Below are 7,824 nucleotides of genomic sequence, written 5' to 3'. Positions count from 1 at the left end.
CCTTTATAAGAGAACTTCAGATATGGGACTTTTCAGATGTGTCGATACCAGTGAAGCTACGAAGCTTCTCAAACAAATTCATGTGGGAGTTTGTGGAACTTCTATGAATGGGAATACCTTGGCAAAGAAGATCCTTCGATACGGCTATTTTTGGATGACTATGGAGCATGATTATTGTAAGTATGTGCAAAACTGTCATCAATGTCAAGTGCACGGTGATTTGATTCGAGTACCTCCTCACTAACTTAATTCTATGAGTTCTCCTTGGACATTTGTGGCTTGGGGTATGGATATCATTGGTCCAATAGAGCTACCGCCTCTAATGGACATAGGTTCATTTTAGTTGCCATTGATTACTTCACCAAATGGGTGGAAGCAGCCTCATATAAATCAGTTACGAAGAAGGTGGTAGCAAACTTCGTCCGTAATAATTTGATATGTAGATTTGGAATACCAGATTTCATTATTACCGATAATAGAGAAAATCTCAATAGTCATTTGATGAAAGAGATATGTGAGCAATTCAAGATTAATCACTGAAACTCAACCGCATATCGTCCTCAAATGAATGGAGCCGTAGAAGCTGCCAACAAGAACATCAAAAAGATCTTAAGGAAAATGATTGACAATCACAGAGGTTGGCACGATATGTTGTCATATGCTTTGTTAGGATACCGAACGACTGTTAAAACATCAATTGGGAAACCCCACACTTGCTAGTATACAGGACGGAGGCCGTCTTCCCCGCCAAAGTGGAGATACCTTCATTGAGAATCATTCAAGAAGCTAAATTGAGCAACGCCGATTGGGTTCATAATCGAATTAAACATTTGGCTTTGATTGATGAAAAGAAAATGACCGCCGTTTTCCATGATAAACTGTACAATAAAGAATGATTCGTGCTTTTAACAAGGAGTGAGGCCAAAAATGTTTGAAGTTGGTCAATTGGTTCTTAAACGCATTTTCTCACATGAAGATGAGTATAAAGGAAAGTTCGCGCCAAATTGGCAAGGACCTTACATAGTTCGCAAAGTGTTGTCCGGAGGTGCCTTAATATTATCTGAAATGGATGGCCAAGAGTGGCCGAAACCAATAAACTCAGATGCCTTCAAGAGATACTACGTTTGAAGGTTCAGAGTTTTTGTAATTATGTCATTTGCTTATAATCGTTTCTATGCTTGTTTGTTTTAAATTAACCCTCCCATTTTGTAATGAACTACGTCTGACCTAAATTCTCAAGAATGAGATACGAAGGCGGCCTACATCGGCCTCGGTCACCCCTATATCTATTTTCAATATCCCTTTTTTGATGTTTGAATTACGTTTGACCTGAATTCTCAAGAATGAGATACGTAGGTGTCCTATGTCGGCCTCAATTATTTTTTCTATTAAAATCTCTCATTTCTCAGTTATCTCCTGAGAGGGGAACTACGTTTGACTTGATTCCTTCCTCAACAGGATATGTAGGCACCACAATAATTTGTTCATATCTCCCGTAAGTTATCTATTTATAATAGAAATCGGGATATAATTTTTGAGAGGGAATCAAAAATTTCAAAGAAGATCTTTCTACAGAAGATGTCAAGATTGAGGCACATCAGAAAAAGTAATCGGGACAGAATTTTTGATAGAATGTCAAAAATTCTACAAATCTTTTATTGATAGTTTGATATTTACCAACACATCTAACTGGGATAGAAAGTTTTGAGGATGACCTCAAAATGTTTATCAAATATCATCAGAAGGATTTACTCAACTTCAAAGTTCAAGGCTAGCTTCAAATGATCCAAACATTGTTAGAAGTTCAATGTCAACTTCAATAATCTCCAACACCATCAGTGTTCAGAGTCAACTACAAAATTTTTTAGCTATGTCAAAACTTCCCAACTTCAACCCTTAAGAATCCTCAAAATTTTATGAACACGCTATCAAACATGCTCAAAGTTTTGAATCAAGGACGTTCATTTAAGCTATGCGTGATATGACATCTGGCAGTGACCCTTTCCAAATTACTTTTCAAAAGCTCATCTTTGTTAAAGCTTTTAATACATCAAATATTTTTGCATATATAGATTATCGAGAAGTGGGGAATCAGAGAAAGCAATCGAAGATAGCAAGTCAAGGAGCAAAAAAACAGACAATTTGACACAGATCAATTTATTCAAAACTAATAAATTTTCTATGGATGCAGATTTATAAAGGATCACCATATCTCTCATTTTAGCAAGTACAATGAAGTCAAAAGAATAAATAATTTTCAAAAGTGATAATTTTTTTTCATCAGGATTCATCAAACGAAAAGAAGACGTGCAAAATACGAGCAACAATGCCTCGTTCAAATCCCTAGCAAACCATGAGCCACAATGAATATAAAGTATTCAAAAATGAGCATGGTATTCACACACTAATGTCAAAGTGATTAGGCACTTTGTATATATTTTCAAGAACTTTCCTTAAAGATTTTTTGCTCAATCGTTAGTTAAAAGGACAATGTATCTATTACTTGTTTCCTTTTGAGTACAGGAACACGCAAAAGAGCTACTTTCAAGGAATGAAAGTGTCTATAATGACGTCAAACTGTATTCTCCAGCATCAAAGACGTCTAAAGGGCATACATAAGTTGCATCAAATACCAAAGAAGGTTTGAAGTGCAACTAGCCAATACATTCGATGTTATACCAAAAATCGATCAAATATCAACATCTGAAGGATATCGATCATCATCTTATCAATGAAGCATCACCACCCTGCCAATAGGACATCATCATTATTACGTATTCTAATTGCCAAGAGGGCCATTCATATTATATTACCATAAGTGGTAATATCATTGCCAAGAGGGTCATTCATATTATATTATCCATATTATATTATCAGAAGTGGTAATATCATTGCCAAGAGGGCCATTCATATTGTATTATCCATATTATATTATCGAAAGTGGTAATATCACCGCCAAGAGGGCCATTCCTATTATATCATTCATATTATATTATCAGAAGTGGTAATATCATTGCCAAGAGAGCCATTCATATTATATTATTCATATTATATTATCGGAAGTGGTAATATCATTTCCAAGAGGGCCATTCATATTATATTATTCATATTTTATTATCGTAAGTGGTAATAACATTGCCAAGAGAGCCATCATTTATCATATAATTACTGAGAGGGCCATCATTTATCATATCATTGCCGAGAAGGCCATCATTTATCATATCATTGCCAAGAGGGCCATCATTTATTATTTCATTGCCGAGAGGGCCATCATTTATCATATTATTACCAAGAGGGCCATCATTATCATATCATTACCGAGAGGGCCATTACCATGCCATTGTCGAAAGGCCATCTTCATATCATGTCAATTTATTATCATATCGCATCATATCAACTCATTGCATATTACATCAAAATTGAAATAATTAGCAGTCGAGGAATATATTATAAATCACATTAACCTAGGAAATACATTTTGTTTGCTCTACATTAAAACCAGAGGAGGTTGACATGCCGACACAGTAACGACGCTATCCTTTTCTTTGATTTACATTTTTTATACTAATGAGTTTTATCTTAGTCTTTGTCGAGAGCATCCAAGAGGATGAATTCTCAATTAAACCATAGGTACGGACGACATCAAAAGGAATACAACACAACGTAGAACTTTTCTTAGTAACAAATCAGGAGACGAGTTGAAGAACAACTTCCACCACAATCAAACCACACCCCTACCAGAAGGCATGTGGTATCTCTTTGAGTTTGTTAGCTTCAATTTCTCTCCCGAAAACTTCAACTTATCACCGGAAGCAATTTTTTAATCTGAGTGATAATACACCAAGAGCTTTGGAAATTATGTTTGTGTAAGTTCTTAATTATGGGTGTGAAGCTAGCCACATTCATGGCTAAGAGGTTGTGAGTCTCTTTTTCATACTCGATTCATGTGTCGCTCCTCCCAACCGAAGGTTATCTTAGCATAGGAGATTTCCTTTTCAACCGATTGAGTCGAACTACAAGCAGTTTGATTCCTAAGTTTAGGGATATGTAGGCGGGCTCGGCGTTGAAAATTCGACTGTACTCCAACAAACTTCCTCATCCCATTCTCAAAGAATTCTGGTATCTCCATAATTCAACATAACTTTTGTATCCTTTCAGAAATCGTGCACCAAATCAAGCGTATTGAACTATAAGTGGCCTAAATTCTCATGAAACCTGAGAACGTAGGAAACTCGATACCAGAGTTCGGCCATAACTTTCTAACTTCCGTACTAAATTTCTTTTTCAGAAGAGGAAGATGTGGTCCGTCAAAATTCAATTTATCAATTTTCTTTGCGTAGGATCCTTTCATCGACCCTACTCAAAGAAAGGGACAGTTGTTGACACTCAATTTTGACCAACCATAACTACTTTTTGGATTGCTATCTTAATAAATAGGCATTTTTCAAAATTATTTATTTATTAAATAAATAAATTTATATTTAGTTTTACCCAATAAATCATATATTTTGACATTCGTAATTTATATTAATATTTCTATTATTACTATTATCTTTATTATTTTTATTTTTTAAATAATAAGCTTAATACGTTCAAATATTCTGACATATCTATTTAGTATACATTACTAGTATGATTCAATTATAATTTAGCTTAACTCATTGTTGTTTCCTGTAAGTTGAGTTGATGCCACGTTTGAGCAATGTGTGACTTTAGCTTCTATATGTTTTGTCCTCTATCGTCACATTGAGATATTTTACTGGGTTAACTATGAAGAATTTTAGTATGACTTTGTATGTTTGATTAATTAGAATATAGTTCAACCCATTTACTGTTTTTTGGCTTTGGAGGAAAGATTGTGTGGAGATTGTGTTTTTTGTGTTGAATCAACTGTGAAATTTTAATTGAGCTTGGGTTAATTGCTTTCTCTTTGTATAAGGTATAACCCTAAAAATACTCATGACAACTTGAAGTATCTTTGAGAGTGATAATTTTGGTACTCATATTCATGGTAATCTGATTCTTTTCCATTTTAAGTTTGATTCGTATTTGATTGGTAATAGCTCCTTTGATTGCCTAAATATGGGTGGTTTTGGTGGATCCTTGAATCATGTTGAGGCTAAAATGATCTGATCTACATTCATAACTTGTTTACTTATCTAAGATGATCATAGAAAATTGTTTAACTTAATCATGATATTATTTGACTTTTGATTGTTGTGCTTGATTTTTGGGAAATAATTATAGTAATAGCATTTTTCTTGATTTAGCTGACATGTAGTAACACTATTTTGGTATCTAGCATGATTGATTTTGCTCCTTTACTGAATTAAAATATATTAGTACTTCAATGTTTAAGGTAAATTTTAGTATGTTAATTGATTCTGGTTACCTTATTTAGAGCCCGTTTGGATGGGCTTTAAGTTGGTCAAAACCAACTTAAAGCTCCTTTTTAGCTTTTGGACATGTTTGCCTAATGCTAACTTTAAGCCAAAAAGTTCTTAAAATCAGTCAAAAATGAAACGTTAAGATTCCTAACTTTTTTTTCCTAAGTGCTTAAAGTCATTTTCTTTGACCATGGAAATTACTTTTATATCCCTTATATTTTAACTAAATTCCCAAACTACCCTTTTTATTCTTTTAACCCTAAAATTCACATCATTTTCCTCATTTAAGCACTTTTATCCAAACACTCAACTGCTTATTTATAAAAATAACTTTCAGCACTTCAAAGTTCTAAAAATACTTCGTACATAAACGTTACTTTTTTAAGCCCATCCAAATGGGCTCTTAGTCTGAACAGGTTGTTACTCGTCTTATTATGGTAAATCTCATTACATATTTTCTTTGGTAAATGTTATTTTTTAGACTGCTTATGAAAATTGTGAGCGTGATATTGCCTATAATTTCATGATTCTTTTTACCAATTTTTGAAATAAAGTTTGATTAAGTTTGACCAAATCACATGTAATTGATTTGGTTGCTGTAATTGATTTGGTTGTTGAAAATCTTGACTGATTTTGTTGAAATCTTGGTGGATTTGTTGTTGAAAAATTTGGCTGATTTGGTTGAAAATCTGGTCACCTCTTTTGAAATATTTGCTCTTTTATTTGAATTATTTGAGAAAAGTCTGACTAAAAATAGTGACCCAGCCACTTTTGTTGATTATCTTATTTCTGAAATATCTTTCATCATTATAAAAATAAAGACTCCATATTGATTTAAAAGGGGGAAGAGGTAGACACACAAGAAAACAGACAATAGCACAGACAAAAGAAAAAAAGGGCAGCCCGGTGCACTAAAGCTCCCGCTATGCGCGGGGTCCGGGGAAGGGCCTGACCACAAGGGTCTATTGTACGCAGCCTTGCCTTGCATTTCTGCCAGAGGCTGTTTCCAAGGCTTGAACCCGTGACCTCCTGGTCACATGGCAGCAACTTTACCAGTTACTCCAAGGCTCCCCTTCAAAAGGAGGGATGCAACACGAGGACTTCCCAGGGGGTCACCCATCCTAGTACTACTCTCGCCCAAGCACGCTTAACTTCGGAGTTCTGATGGGATCCGGTGCGTTAGTGCTGGTATGATCGCAGACAAAAGAAAGAGGAGAAAAAACACAAAGTAGAGAAAGAAAGGAAAAGAACAAAAAATATATTTTACTTTACATTTCTTACATCTCAAACAAAAACAAAACAGTAAGAAGAGTTGTCTTACACGCTTTAATATTATTTTGCTTGTTCTCAACATCACCAGTTAGATTTTAGTTGCCTATCCTTCTTAACTGAAACATCCAGATTAGTCCTAATTTTTTTCTTTAATGTGGGGGTCTATTATTTTAAATGTGTTATTATTTTTGTTTGATTGTTTTGTTTGGATGAAAATTGCATAATCATGTTATATCTCCATATTATTCGTACACTGCCTGTATTTTTCTTATGGTTTAGCAGGATTTGAACTTTAAAGTTCGAGACACGAAGAGTTCGCCTGGGCAGGAAATCTGAAATTTTATTGTTCTACTTTAAGTTTTGTTTGTAATTTGTATTACTTTATTTATTTGCTTCTCTATGTGGTTTTATAATAATTTTATAAGTAAATCTCTATACAAATAGTGAAAAATTGGGGATAGTTTAAGGGGAGGGGAACTAACGTGCTAGCTGCATTCATTTTATTCCAACTCATGTGTTGAATGTATGTGTGCTAGATAAGTACGACTAATTAGTTAAGGTTTGAATGTAACTATTAGATTCATGCTATCACCGTTTTACCTGAATTAAATTTATATTTGAGTTTGAATATTATTCTCTATAGGTATTATATATAGAGACCATGTCTATAGGATTTTGATAAATATTTATCATGTTATTCTATTTTTGAAACCATTCCTACAATTTTAATAATTTTTCAGCATATCATTTTATTTAGACACCATGTCTATAAATAGTATTTTAAATAAATTTTAACATGCTAATTACCTAGATATCATATTTATAGGATTTAATATTATTCAAGCATATAGAAATCATGCCGGTAAGAATATTTTATCATATAACAATCATATTTTTAGGTATTATAATTCTAACATGCCAATTAAATAGATATTAAGTCTTTCATAAATATTTTTTTATAATATTATGTGTAGAAGCCATGCCTATAGGGTTCTAATAAATATTTATTATATTATTTTATTTTTTAAATCGTGTCTATATTTTAATAAATCTTCAGCATATCAACATTTAGAAATCATATCTATAGTATTTTAATAAATTTTCGGCACACTTCTAACTAAGAATCAGGTTAATAAGATTTTATAAACACTATTAGTTAATAACT

At 33.3% G+C, this 7,824-nt stretch overlaps 1 non-coding gene across 1 annotated transcript; it reads right to left on the bottom strand.

The window, feature by feature from the left end:
• Positions 1–6,470: 6,470 nt before the first annotated feature.
• Positions 6,471–6,589, bottom strand: LOC129893533 (5S ribosomal RNA). The gene has a single exon (XR_008767514.1). It is a non-coding gene; the product is annotated as a 5S ribosomal RNA (ribosomal RNA).
• Between the last annotated feature and the right edge of the window lie 1,235 nt (positions 6,590–7,824).

Source organism: Solanum dulcamara, chromosome 6 (assembly GCF_947179165.1).
Source record: "Solanum dulcamara chromosome 6, daSolDulc1.2, whole genome shotgun sequence".
NCBI classification, from domain to species: Eukaryota; Viridiplantae; Streptophyta; class Magnoliopsida; order Solanales; family Solanaceae; genus Solanum; species Solanum dulcamara.
The sequence above is the reverse complement of the archived record's forward strand: the minus strand, read 5'-3'. Positions and strand labels throughout refer to the sequence as shown.